The 12317-nt window shown below is 40.9% G+C and overlaps 9 non-coding genes across 9 annotated transcripts; 6 read left to right on the plus strand and 3 right to left on the minus strand.

The window, feature by feature from the left end:
- Nucleotides 1-7162: 7162 nt before the first annotated feature.
- Nucleotides 7163-7248, minus strand: LOC149752798 (small nucleolar RNA snoR114). The gene has a single exon (XR_016396592.1). It is a non-coding gene; the product is annotated as a small nucleolar RNA snoR114 (small nucleolar RNA).
- Nucleotides 7249-7413: 165 nt separating this feature from the next.
- LOC149752799 (small nucleolar RNA snoR114) lies at nt 7414-7498 on the minus strand. Its single transcript, XR_016396594.1, has one exon. It is a non-coding gene; the product is annotated as a small nucleolar RNA snoR114 (small nucleolar RNA).
- Nucleotides 7499-8131: 633 nt separating this feature from the next.
- Nucleotides 8132-8217, minus strand: LOC120112640 (small nucleolar RNA snoR114). The gene has a single exon (XR_005514214.2). It is a non-coding gene; the product is annotated as a small nucleolar RNA snoR114 (small nucleolar RNA).
- Nucleotides 8218-8951: 734 nt separating this feature from the next.
- LOC120112660 (small nucleolar RNA snoR114) lies at nt 8952-9037 on the plus strand. Its single transcript, XR_005514235.2, has one exon. It is a non-coding gene; the product is annotated as a small nucleolar RNA snoR114 (small nucleolar RNA).
- Nucleotides 9038-9695: 658 nt separating this feature from the next.
- LOC113463670 (small nucleolar RNA snoR114) lies at nt 9696-9781 on the plus strand. The gene has a single exon (XR_003388346.3). It is a non-coding gene; the product is annotated as a small nucleolar RNA snoR114 (small nucleolar RNA).
- Nucleotides 9782-10417: 636 nt separating this feature from the next.
- Nucleotides 10418-10502, plus strand: LOC149752800 (small nucleolar RNA snoR114). The gene has a single exon (XR_016396598.1). It is a non-coding gene; the product is annotated as a small nucleolar RNA snoR114 (small nucleolar RNA).
- A 166-nt stretch (nt 10503-10668) lies between these two features.
- On the plus strand, nt 10669-10754 carry LOC113461187 (small nucleolar RNA snoR114). Its single transcript, XR_003383295.2, has one exon. It is a non-coding gene; the product is annotated as a small nucleolar RNA snoR114 (small nucleolar RNA).
- A 165-nt stretch (nt 10755-10919) lies between these two features.
- LOC113461185 (small nucleolar RNA snoR114) lies at nt 10920-11005 on the plus strand. Its single transcript, XR_003383293.2, has one exon. It is a non-coding gene; the product is annotated as a small nucleolar RNA snoR114 (small nucleolar RNA).
- A 178-nt stretch (nt 11006-11183) lies between these two features.
- On the plus strand, nt 11184-11269 carry LOC113461180 (small nucleolar RNA snoR114). The gene has a single exon (XR_003383288.2). It is a non-coding gene; the product is annotated as a small nucleolar RNA snoR114 (small nucleolar RNA).
- The last annotated feature ends 1048 nt before the right edge of the window (nt 11270-12317 follow it).

The raw sequence follows: 12317 nt of genomic DNA on the forward strand, positions 1-12317 counted from the left end.
GAAAACCAAAGGTAAACTATTTTCATATCTTTGGATGTAGGTGTTTTGTTCATAATAATGGAAAAGATAATCTAGGAAAATTTGATTCTAAATCTGATGAGGGCATATTCTTAGGGTACTCTACAACTAGTAAAGCATATAGAGTCTTTAATAAAAGAACCCTAGTTATAGAAGAATCCATACATGTTGTCTTCGATGATTCTAGTGATATCTCTTCTAGTAAGAGAGTTAATTTTGATGATGATACGGAAATTCTTAAAGAAAAGATTGACGAGATGACATTACAAGATAACAGTCAAAAATTAATTGAAGATGCATCATCAAGCCAAGAGACTATAGTAGATCATGGGCTAACTAAAGCTTGGAGGTATGCTCACGGGCATCCTAAGGAATTAATTCTAGATGATCCGTCTCAACCTATTAGGACTAGAGCATCCCTTAGGAACTTAAACAATCATCTAGCTTTCGTTTCACATTTTGAGCCTAAACGCATAGAAGAAGCTGAAAAAGATGTAAATTGGATAAATGCAATACAAGAAGAATTAAACCAATTTACTAGAAACAAAGTATGGAATCTAGATGAAAGACCTTCTGAATATCCAATTATAGATACCAAATGGATTTATAAAAATAAACTTGATGAAAATGGAATTGTCATAAGGAATAAGGCTAGACTAGTAGCAAAGGGCTATAATCAAGAAGAAGGTATAGATTTTGATGAAACCTTTGCTCCTGTAGCTAGACTTGAGGCTATTAGATTATTATTAGCATATGCATGCTCTAAGGACTTCAAACTATTTCAAATAGATGTAAAAAGTGCATTTTTAAATGGGTATATTAATGAGGAGGTATATGTAGAACAACCTCCTGGTTTTGAAAATCATCAATACCCTAATCATGTATATAAATTGAACAAAGCACTTTATGGTTTGAAACAAGCACCTAGAGCATGGTATGAGAGGCTTAGCAAATTCCTATTAGAACATGAGTTCTCTAGGGGTAATGTAGATACAACACTATTTCTGAAAAAGCAAAACAAAGATATGTTATTAGTGCAGATTTACGTTGATGATATTATTTTCGGTGCTACTAACAATCGCCTCTGCGAAGAATTTGCTGATTTGATGCAGAGTGAATTTGAGATGAGCATGATGGGAGAGCTGAACTACTTCCTCGGGCTTCAAATCAAACAGTCTGAAGGAGGCATCTTCATCAATCAAGCCAAATATATCAAGGAGATGCTTAAAAAGTTTGATATGGAGGGGAACAAGTCAATCAGCACCCCCATGAGCTCATCATGCAAATTAGACCAAGATGAATCAGGTAAATCTGTAGATCAGAAACTATATAGAGGTATGATAGGATCTTTATTGTATCTTACTGCAAGTAGACCTGATATCATGTTTAGTGTTTGCATGTGTGCTAGATATCAGTCTAATCCTAAGGAATCACATCTAATTGTAGTTAAGAGAATCTTTAAATACCTAATAGGAACTAAGAATATAGGTTTATAGTATTCTAAAGAATCTAGCCTAAAATTAATAGGATACACAGATTCAGACTTTGCTGGATGTAAACTTGATAGAAAAAGTACCAGCGGATCTTGTCAATTTTTAGGAGAAAACTTAATCTCATGGTTTAGCAAGAAACAAAACTCGGTTGCATTATCTACTGCTGAAGTTGAATATGTTGCAGCCGGGAGTTGTTGTGCTCAAATCTTATGGATCAAACAACAATTAGAAGATTATGGCATTAAACAAGATAAAATATCCATTAATTGTGATAATACAAGTGCCATTAATCTAACTAAGAATCCAATTCAGCATTCAAGAACTAAACATATTGAGATAAGACATCACTTCATAAGAGATCATGTACTGAATGGTGATGTGACACTACAATTTGTTTGTACTGATGATCAATTAGCTGACATTTTTACAAAACCCCTAAGTGAAGAGAGATTTAGTGTGCTTAGGAGGGGATTAGGAGTGATTGATCCATGCTAGTGGTGTTTTCCACTAGTTCATTGATTTTGATGATTAGATTGCGGTTAATTTAGAGTTTCTTTACAATGATCATCAAATCAGATCATAACTTAGTGATTTTCCCTCATTCGGCACGAACATAGCATGATTTTTAGGTGCGTGCCAGAGTTCGAGACGACTCGAGTAAGTTTCAGAGTCGGCTCGTAAGGGGGAGTCGACTCGCACATTTACGGGAGTCGACTCAAAAACAATGGCAGCAAAGGGGGAGTCGACTCGCATACAGTAAGGAGTCGACTCGAGGTCAACAGGCGCCTAAGGAGAGTCGACTCGCGCATATTTTGGAGTCGACTCGAGGTCGAGTCGACTCGCGACTCAGTGGAGTCGACTCGCAGTCGGGATCCGACTTTTTAACCCTAACTCCATCGTTTAGAAAACACTTATTTTCACCGCCGCCACTATTCAAAACCCTAGAGCCGACTCCTAGAACGTCTCCGGCCGCCCCTAGGTCCTTTTCCTGTTGATCCTTCATCGTCCATTAGGATTTCATCCCATTCTAGGTCAACCATGCCTCGCAAAGCCACTGTCCCAAGCCGGAAGAGGCCCCAGTCCGCGACCGGTGCCGAGCGGCGTTCCAAGGCTCGGAACGACCCCGTGAGGCCACAACCTCCGACTCGTTCCCCGCCGAGGGCCGTTCCCTCGAGGCCGTGTGCCGGGAAGGCGGTCTCCACCGGGAGATACGTCGATTTCGACTATCTCTCCCGGGAGGGCTTCACTATAGGAGATAGACTTAGGGCCCAGGGTTTAGAGTACTTTTGTTCCCTAGACCTCCCCACATACCCTGGCCTAATTAGAGAGTTCTATGGTACTGTCCATAGGGGGAATGGGGGAATAGAGGGAACCGTAGCCGGTGTCCCATTGTTTATTTTCGAGGATTTCATAGCCCAAATCCTCCACCTTCCATAGTTAGGGGTGGCTCCCACACACCCCGAAGATAGGACTGAGGCCCTTACGGCCATTCTAGGGCATCCACCCCAGTCCCCTTTAGATGAGGTGTCCGCCAGCTCACTTTCAGTTGAGATGCGGCTCCTCTTGAGCATCATTTCTCGGTCTTTGTTCCCAAAGACCGGACGGTTCGATTTTGTGTCTGAGAGGGACCTAGCCCTCATGTACTACATTCTTCAGGATACCCCCATAAACTTTTCCAAGATGATATATAGATACCTATGTGAGCCACTAGATAGACCTAGGCTCACCCTCCCCTATGGCATGATGTTCACCCTTATCTTTAGGGAGGCCGAGATCCCTATTCCTGAGGGGGAACCCTCTCGCGCATTGCGATGGACAGATCGCATGCGTCCGGGGATCCTACACAGGATGGGGTTTCGGAAGGTAGAGGAGACCTGGGTTAGGAAGTCTTCCACCTCCACACATACCACCAGACATTCCCCTAGTCCTGAGCCAGACTCAGATTATCATGACTTTCCCTCCACTTCTGCTCCTACCACCTCAGCCGGACCCTCCTCCTCAGCTCCTCAGGTCATGGAGGTCCGGATCGCTCCTGAGCAGCTCCGGGAGTTGCGGCAGGAGATTGTCCGAGATCTGCGAGATGATCTACTTCGGGAGCTCCGGAGTTCAGTGCCTGCTCCCACTCCTGCACCTTCGTCAGCATTGGTCCCTTCCTTGACAGCCATGACTGAGATGACGGCCCATGTGCGGGAAGAGATTTACAACGTCCGGAGCCTGATCCAGGCTCAATTCTCCAGTATGAGTGAGGTCACGGGCATCACTCGGAAGATGCGCGATGACATCCGGAAGGACATGAGCACCACTACTCAGGGGGCCGAGCGCTTGTCGAACGTGCTCATCGACAAGCTGGACGTACTTCAGAAGTCGGTGACCGAGCTCTCCACTACACATAGCAGGGCCACTTCGTCCATTATCTCTCAGCTCGGGCATGTTACAGATGCGGTCACCCTCCTCATGGAGCAGAACAGATTGAGAGGAGGAGCCACATCCTCGAGGAGACCTTAGCTGCTTTTTGCTTTATTTTGACATGTATTCCTTTTTTTTGCTTTACTTATTGTATTCTCAAATGTATTTACATACACATCAATACAATGAGTAGACATATTCTCTTCAATTGTGTGCAATTTGATCTCTAAGTGATTGTTTGTTCTGCTTACCTCCTTTTTGATATGATGACAAAAAGGGGGAGAAATACTTAATAGATATGTAAATGGAATCAACATAAAAGGAATCAAAATGAGAATTAAAACATAATTTGTTCTTAGTGGATTTGGTACCTCGAGGCTCATTATCTCTCTGTTGGGGCTCCTAATGGAGTAATCTCCAGAATCTATTCAAGGGATATTCGGAGATTAGTTGAATCCAACTCAAGAACAAATTGTCAGATTTTCTCTCTAAAAACCAAAAATTTCAGTTCAAAAACTTCAATGCATTAAAAGGAAATTCAGAGAATCAAAACAAAGTAGAATGTTGAGGGGGAGAATCTGAATTTTTAAGAAAGATAAATCATTAAATATATATAAGCCAAACAATTAATTGCATGATATGAAGGCTTATATAATTCCAAATGAAAGGGGGAGCTTTAACTCCAAAATTTATTGTTTCACACCTTTCAAGATTGGATAAATCAAATAACCAGACACTTGAATTTATTTATGGATTTTATTTCCTTGTTTATTGAGCAATTCACTTTACATATACTCAATGTTTTGTCATCATCAAAAAGGGGGAGATTGTGGAGTGATTGATCATAACCCTATTTGATTTTGATGAGCTCAAAGCATCTGAGTATATCTCTTGTTTACTAATGAATTCAATTGAGTGTTTCAGTGAAAATCTTGTCTAAAGTGTTTCTAGACTTGGTTCATAATATTTTGGATAAGTTAAGAAGTCAGTTTGAACCAAAGTCTGAGACTCGAGTCGACTCCAGAGTATTATGAGTCGACTCCAAGCGTATCAGAATCACTGGCACGGGCTCGAGTCGACTCCGGACCATTACGAGTCGACTCCGACTGAGAACAGACAGACGAACAGAAGGGCACAACTTAAAACCTGTCAGCGAGTCAACTCCTGAAGTGCGCGAGTCGACTCCGATGTTTACCGAGTCGACTCCGGAGTAGTATGAGTCGACTCCAAGGAGTTACAGACAGAAAAGTCAGAGAGCGAATTTCGACCCTGAGATTCGAGTCGACTCCTGTGGAACGCGAGTCGACTCCGATGGTTGGTAGGTCGACTCCAAAGAAAGCGAGAGTCGACTCTCAGTGGTTCACAAGGCAAAAGTCAGAGAGCAGTTTTCGAACTCTGAGATTCGAGTCGACTCCCGCAATGCGCGAGTCGACTCCAAGACAGCGCGACCCCAAAAAGACAGAAGACCGAATTATTGTCTCTGAGAGCCGAGTCGACTCCCAGACAGCTCGAGTCGACCCCAAGGCAGCGCTACACCAAAAAGACAGAAGGCCATGTTTCGGAAACTGAGAGCCGAGTCGACTCCAGAACAGTCCGAGTCGACTCCAAGACTGGACGAGCCAAAAGACAGAAGATCGGGAGTTCGGGCTCTGAGCGCCGAGTCGACTCCCAGGATTGTCGAGTCGACTCGAGTGGGCCAAGTTGAAAATTAGCTCCATGAATTTCATGAGATGAGCCGACTCCGAAAATGCCAAGTCAGCTCCAGAAGTTGGCGAATCGACTCCGGGTCAAGACGAGTCGACTCCCAGTCGAAGAGGCTACTTTAATTCAAATCCGGAATAGTTGCCGAGTCGACTCCAGAAAAGCATGAGTCGACTCCCGCTACAGCCGAGTCGACTCCTGATCGCGCGAGTCGACTCCGACCCCCAACGGACATATTGTCAGGTTGTGCAGAGTGTGCAGAACGGGCAGAAAAAGGTGTCTAACGGCTAGTTTCTGTGGAGGATGGCTTAAATAGCCACAGAGGACTGTAGCAAGGCAGAGAGGCACCATTCCATTCAGAGAAATCAAGCATTCATTCTCTGCATACTTGTCTTCAACGAAAAGAAGGAAGAGAGCCATTAACTCCATCCAACTTCCTCTTCCCAGCATTTTAAAGAAGCCTCCTCCTGCATTCAAGTCGACCAGACATTCCAGAGGAGACTCAAAGTTCAAGAAGCCCTACTCTACTCCAACTCAAAAGTGTTTGAGGGCTCTTAACTTCTCTCTAGTTTATATTGTAGCAAATCTGCTTTTTAAGAAACTCAATTTTTCTGTTTGTTTCTTATTCTTTCCATATTGTCTTTACTTGGTTCAATCGGAGGATTGAATCAAGGGTGTAGAGGTTGGTTGGTGAGCCGAGTGTAAAACCAACGTGTAAGGGTTCGATTGTGATTCCGGAAAAACAATCGGGGTGGTTCTAGTCGGTGAGCCAGGGAAAACCGACCGAGTTCGTTGTGAGCTCGTAAAACAACAAGTTTGGTTGTGAGCTTGTAAAACAACCGGCTGTAATCCGAGGGGTTATAGTGAATTCCCAAGTGAGACTTGGGGAGCGGACGTAGGAGCAAGGATTAGCTCCGAACCACTATAAAAGCCTTGTGTTTGTGATTGTGTGTCTCTTTCTTTTACTCTCATTTCATTCACAGCACATAGCAATTAATTAATCATCTTGGTAAAGCATTAATTAGTCATCCACAACGTTTTAATTGCAAAATTATTTTAAAACCCAATTCACCCCCCCCCCCCTCTTGGGTTGTCTATCTGGGCAACAATCGAGTTTTACATGAATACACCTCTAAATTAATATTTGTATGTATATCCTAGTAAAATACTTGTTTTGCTATTTATCCTTTTTTTTAATTTTTGTTTTTGGATACATACCCATGCTATCTAACGATGCTAAAAAATTAACGATTTTAAATTAAAATGACTAAAATATCCTTAATGGGTAGACATGCAAATAGATCGCAATCTCGATAGCAGAAAAAAAAGACAGGAATAAAAGCATAATTTTAAATTTTTATTTTATTTTTAATTAATATAAATATAATTTTTCCTAACACCGTTGGAACAACCGTTATATTAGGAACATTTGTACAATAACAATGTTTTACGAGAGTACACATGCACATATCAATTTTAAAAGGATACTCATGCAAAATTCGATATTTAGAAGCATATCCATAAAAAAAATCTAAGAAAAGAAAGAGCTTGGAAGCGCTGAGGCCATCTGATAATCAGACGGTTGTGATGCACCCTGGCATCACAGGAAGCGCCATTCTCCTTATTGCTCTTTTTTCCACTGTTGTTGCGAGAGAGGATCGAACACTCGACCTCAGGATCAACTCTTATGAGGATACGAGACAAACTACAACACAACCAGATGATGGACTTAGTATGCTGAAAATATTTAAAACCTATTTAAAATGAATCCTCTTCCAAGGGACCAAAAAAGAAAGAGCTCAGGGGCGCTGAGATCATCCGATTATCAAACGGTCGTGATGCCCCCGGCATCACTGGATGCGCTGTCATCCTCATTGCTCTTTTTTCCACTAATGGGGTGAGAGAGGATCGAACACTCGACCTTAGGATGACTTTTAAGAAGAGGTGGGACCAACTACGCCGTGACCGGATGACGAAATTTGTATGTTGAAAATATCTAAAACCTATTTAAAACGAATCCTCTTCCAGGGACAAAAACAAGAAAAAAAAAATTTTGTGCGCATGAATACCCTCCTGAATATCGAGTTTTACATGAATACTCTTCTAATGTAATATTTGTATGTATATCCTAGTAAAGTACTTGGTTTGCTATTTATCCTTTTTTTTATTTTTGTTTTTGCATATATACCCATGCTATCTAACGATGCTAAAAAATTAATGATTTTAAATTAAAATGACAAAAATATCCTTAATGGATAGATATGCAAATAGATCGTAATCTCGATAGTAGGAGAAGAAGACAGAAACAATAGCATAATTTTAAATTTTTATTTTATTTTTAATTAATATAAATATAATTTTTTTAACACTGTTACAACAATCGTTATATTAGGGGCATTTGTACAATAACTAAGTTTTACGAGTGTATACATGCAAATATCAATTTTGGAAGGATGCTCATGTAAAATTTGATATTTAGAAGCATATCCATAAAAAAAAAATAAGAAAAGAAAGAGCTTAGGAGCGCTGAGGTCATCTGATAATCAGACTGTTGTGATGCACCCCGGTGTCACAGGAAGCGCTGTTCTCCTCATTGCTCTTTTTTCCATTGTTAGCGCGAGAGAGGATCGAACACTCGACCTCAGGATCAACTCTTAAAAGGATACGAGACAAACTGCAACACAGCCGGATGATGTAAAACTCGATATTTAGGAGGGTATTCATGCGCACAAAAAAAAACTTTCTTATTTTTTTCCCTTGGAAGAGGGTTCGTTTTAAATAGGTTTTAAATATTTTCAGCATACTAATTCCATCATCTGGCAGTGTCACAGTTTGTCTCGTATCCTCTTAAGAGTTGATACTGAGGTCGAGGGTTCGATCCCCTCTCGTGCCAACAATGGAAAAATGGCAAAAAAAAAACTTTCTTAATTTTGTCCCCGAAAGAGAATTCGTTTTAAATAGGTTTTAGATATTTTCAGCATACAAATTTCATCATCCGGTCGCGGCGTAGTTGTTCCCACCTCTTCTTAAAAGTCATCCATAGGTCGAGTGTTCGATCCTCTCTCACACCATTAGCGGAAAAAAGAGCAATGAGGACGAAGCGCATCTAGTGATGCCAGGAGCATCATGACAGTCGGATTATCAGTTGACCTCAGCTCCCCTGACCTCTTTCTTTTTTGGTCCCTCGGAAGAGGATTCGTCTTAAATAGGTTTTAAATATTTTCAGCATAATAATTCCATCATCTGGCTGTGTCGCATTTTGTCTCGTATCCTCTTAAGAGTTGATCCTAAGGTCGAGTGTTCTATCCTCTCTCGCGCCAACAGTGGAAAAAAGAACAATGAGGAGAACAACGCTTCCTGTAATGCTGGGGTGCATCACAACCGTCGGATTTTCAGATGACCTCAGCGCTCCTGAGCTCTTTCTTTTCTTAGATTTTTTTTTATGGATATGCTTCTAAATATCGAATTTTACATGAGTATCCTTCCAAAATTGATATATACAAAATTGATAGCATGGTTATATATACAAAAACAAAAACAAAAAAGATAAATACCAAAACAAGTATTTTACTAGGATATACGTACAAATATTAATTTAGAAGAGTATGCATGTAAAACTTAATATTTAGGAGGGTATTCATGCACACACACAAAAAAAAAAACTTTCTTGTTTTTGTTCCTAGAAGAGGATTCATTTTAAATAGGTTTTAGATATTTTTGGCATTCAAATTTCATCATCCGGTCGCGGCATAGTTGGTCCCACCCTCTTCTTAAAAGTCGTCCTAAGGTCGAGTGTTCGACCCTCTCTCCCCCATCAGTGGAAAAGAGAGCAATGAGGACGACAACGCATCCTGTGATGCCGGAAGCGTCACGGCCGTCTAATTATTGGATGACCACAGCGCCCCTGAGCTCTTTCTTTTTTGTTCCGTTTGACGAGGATTCATTTTAAATAGGTTTTAAATATTTTCAGCAAACTAATTCCATCATCTGGCTGTGTCGTAGTTTGTCTCGTATCCTTTTAAGAGTTCATCCTGAGGTCGAGTGTCCGATCCTCTCTCGCGCCAATAATGGAAAAAAGAGCAATGAGGAGAACAGGGCTTCCTGTGATGCCGGGGTGCATCACAACCGTCGGATTATCAGATGACCTCAGCGCTCCTGAGCTCTTTCTTTTCTTAGATTTTTTTTTGGATATGCTTCTAAATATCGAATTTTGCATGAGTATCCTTTCAAAATTTATATCTGTATGTATACTCTTATAAAACTTTGTTATTGTACAAATGCTCCTAATATAACGGTTGTTGTAATGGTGTTGAGAAAAATTATATTTATATTAATTAAAATGAAATAAAAATTTAAAATTATGCTATTGTTCTTGTCTTCTTCTCCTATTATCGAGATTGCGATCTATTTGCATATCTACCCATTAAGGATATTTTATTCATTTTAATTTAAAATTATTAATTTTTTAGCGTCGTTAGATAGCATGGGTATATATGCAAAAACAAAAATAAAAAAAGGATAAATAGCAAAACAAGTATTTTACTAGGATACACATACAAATATTAGTTTAGAAGAGTATTCATGTAAAACTCGATATTTAGGAGGGTATTCATGTGCGCAAAAAAAAAAAAAAACTTTCTTGTTTTTGTCCCTGGAAGAGGATTCGTTTTAAATAGGTTTTAGATATTTTCAGCATACAAATTTCATCATCCGGTCGCGGCGTAGTTGGTCCCACCTCTTCTTAAAAGTCATCCTAAGGTCGAGTGTTCGATCCTCTCTCACCCCATCAGTGGAAAAAAGAGCAATGAGGACGACAACGCATCCTGTGATGCCGGGAGCATCACGACCGTCTAATTATCGGATGACCTCAGCGCCCCTGAGCTCTTTCTTTTTTGGTCCCTTGGAAGAGGATTCGTTTTAAATAAGTTTTAAATATTTTCAGCATACTAATTCCATCATCTGGATGTGTCGCAGTTTGTCTCGTATCCTCTTAAGAGTTGATCCTGAGGTTGAGTGTTCGATCCTCTCTCGCGCCAACAGTGGAAAAAAAGAGCAGCGAGGATAGCAGCGCATTCTATGATGCTAGGGCGCATCATGACCGTCTGATTATCGAATGACATCAGCCGTTCTGAGCTCTTTCGTTTTTTGCCCCTTGGAAATGGATTCATTTTAAATAGGTTTTAGGTTTTTTCAGCATGCCGTTTTCATCATGCTGTGGTGTCGCAGTTGATCTCGACTCTTCTTAAGAGATTATCTTGTGGTCTTGAGTTCGATCCTCTCTCACCCCATTAGTGGAAAAGAGGGCAATGATGGCAGCAGCGCCTTCTATGATGCTAGGGCAAATCATGACCGTCTGATTATGGGATGACATGAGCGCTCCTGAGCTCTATCATTTTTTGTCGATTGGAAAAGGATTCGTTTTTAATAGCTTTTAGGAGATTTCAGCATGCCGCTTTCACCATGGGGTCGTGCGCAGTTGGCTAGCGCTTTGGTCTCATAGCTTCTTTAGGAGAGTTATCCCGAGGTCGAGAGTTCGAGCCTCTCTTACTCCAATAAAGGAGAAAAGAGCCATGAGGATAACTGCGCAAACTGTGATGCTAGGGCGTATCACGACCGTCTGATTATTCCGACGAAACTGCGCTTCTGAGCTCTTCCACTTTTCCCCTTTTAAAAAAAAAAAATTATAATATTTTTAAGTTTTTTTAAATCATGATCTCTCAGTCTCTGTCGGTTATTTAATTTAATAATTACAATATTTTTTTAATCATGACACATTTCTTTTTCCCGGTCTCTTTTTCGATTATTTACAAAATAAATGCCGGTATTTGGCTAAAAAAATGTGAGTATTTCTCCAAAATAAATGTCTGTATTTAGGTTGTCTAACTTTTATATGGCTGGATCAAGAGACAATAGTTCCTGAATAAAGTTTTCACAAACTGTTTCCTCCGGTATTAATGGATCAGGAATATTTTATATTATATTTATAGTATAATACAATAATAAATATATAAAATATTATAATTATCAGTGTAAATTAATTTTTCACTCTTCTAATGACAATTTATCTCTCTAACAAATTTTCTAGCTAGATAATAAAATTATTTAAATAATTACTAATATTTATTTTTATTTATTATTTTATTTTATTAAAATATATTTTATTTATTATCTTATTTATTTATTTATTTATTCTTTTTTTTTTCTTTTCTTTTCTCTTCTCTTTTTTTTCTTTCCTTTTCTTCTTTTTCTTTCCTTTTCTTTTTTTTCCTTTTCTTTTTTCTTCTCTTCTTCTCCTTCCTTCCTCTCTTTCCTTCTTCTCCTTTCTTCTCCTCCCGCGAGGCCGGCGACGCCGGAAGGGGGCCGAGACGGCGGGCCGCGGCAACCGCAGGAGGGGGCCGAGACGGCGGGCCGCGGCAGCCGCAGGAGGGGGCCCGAGAGGGGATTGGGACGGTGGGCAATGGCGACCGCGGGGGGGGGGTGGAGCAGGGTGCTGGGACGGCGGGCCGCAGCGCCTGCCGGGGAGGCGGGGGCCATGGCTGCCCTTTCCTCCCCTTCCTCTTTTTTTTTTGTTTGTTTTGCTTCCCACCGCCCGACGGTTGTGGTGGGCCGCAACGGCGAGCCGGACGTCCATGCCGGCTCGCCGGGGCGACAAGCTGCATCGGCGGCTGGGGAGGCAGCCACGGGTGGTGGCCGGTGTGG

The sequence above is a fragment of the Phoenix dactylifera genome, chromosome 9, assembly GCF_051530095.1.
Source record: "Phoenix dactylifera cultivar Ajwa chromosome 9, Ajwa_hap1_PhDact_Kaust_v1.1, whole genome shotgun sequence".
Classification (NCBI taxonomy): Eukaryota; Viridiplantae; Streptophyta; class Magnoliopsida; order Arecales; family Arecaceae; genus Phoenix; species Phoenix dactylifera.